The following is a 645-nucleotide window of genomic DNA, read 5'->3' as shown; positions in this document are numbered from 1 at the left end:
CCCTTACAGCCTGGACTGGTTCTGGTCCATCTAGAAAGGATCTGGGACAGCTGAGACTGGACTGAGACAAAGGGACCAAATCTGTCTCAATGTTGTAAAATGGCTGTTTGAAGACTCAGAGTTTTATCAGTTAAAATAAATCCACCTCAGTCATGTTGATCAAACCTGTTCAACAAGTTCAGACACATTTTTCACTGATAACTGAAAACAAGAGCTCAGTTACAGTCAAACTGCTGCTGATTTTACACAGTAACCATGAACAACAATACATGTCAGTCATTCTGAAATCACTGGAGTTTAACTCAGACAGAAATTGTTCAACTAAAGTCCAATCAATACTTTGAACCAGCCAATCAGCTTCCAGAAACAACAAACTCAAGGTGAGCACAGTGATCCTGTTCATCAGACATGTACAGATTTCTCTGGAGGATTCTCACCTGCTGAACTCACTTCAGGTCGACTTACAGACACTTTCCACCTTCATGTGTCGAGGAAACATCTGGAGAGAAGCAGCTGCTCGTTCTCCCTCGTCAGTCCTGGTGTCTGTGAGCATTTGATCTGAGGACGAGTCACTTCCTCATAACTTCAGAGTCCAAGTCTGAAAAACATCAGAGTGACGTCAGAACCAGTCTGACCTGTGACAGA

At 43.1% G+C, this 645-nt stretch overlaps 1 long non-coding RNA gene across 1 annotated transcript in view; it reads right to left on the bottom strand.

The window, feature by feature from the left end:
• Positions 1-398: 398 nt before the first annotated feature.
• LOC147818982 (uncharacterized) overlaps positions 399-645 on the bottom strand; it is a 2,483-nt gene continuing 2,236 nt past the window's right edge. The window contains exon 3 of the long non-coding RNA XR_015437419.1: positions 399-598. This is a non-coding gene — a long non-coding RNA (uncharacterized LOC147818982). The remainder of the gene's footprint in view (positions 599-645) is intronic.

Source organism: Seriola lalandi, unplaced genomic scaffold (assembly GCF_002814215.2).
Source record: "Seriola lalandi dorsalis isolate HSWRI2012SDOR001 ecotype SW California unplaced genomic scaffold, Sedor1 jcf7180002054373, whole genome shotgun sequence".
Lineage (NCBI taxonomy): Eukaryota > Metazoa > Chordata > Actinopteri > Carangiformes > Carangidae > Seriola > Seriola lalandi.
This window is presented reverse-complemented; position numbering and strand designations above follow the sequence as displayed.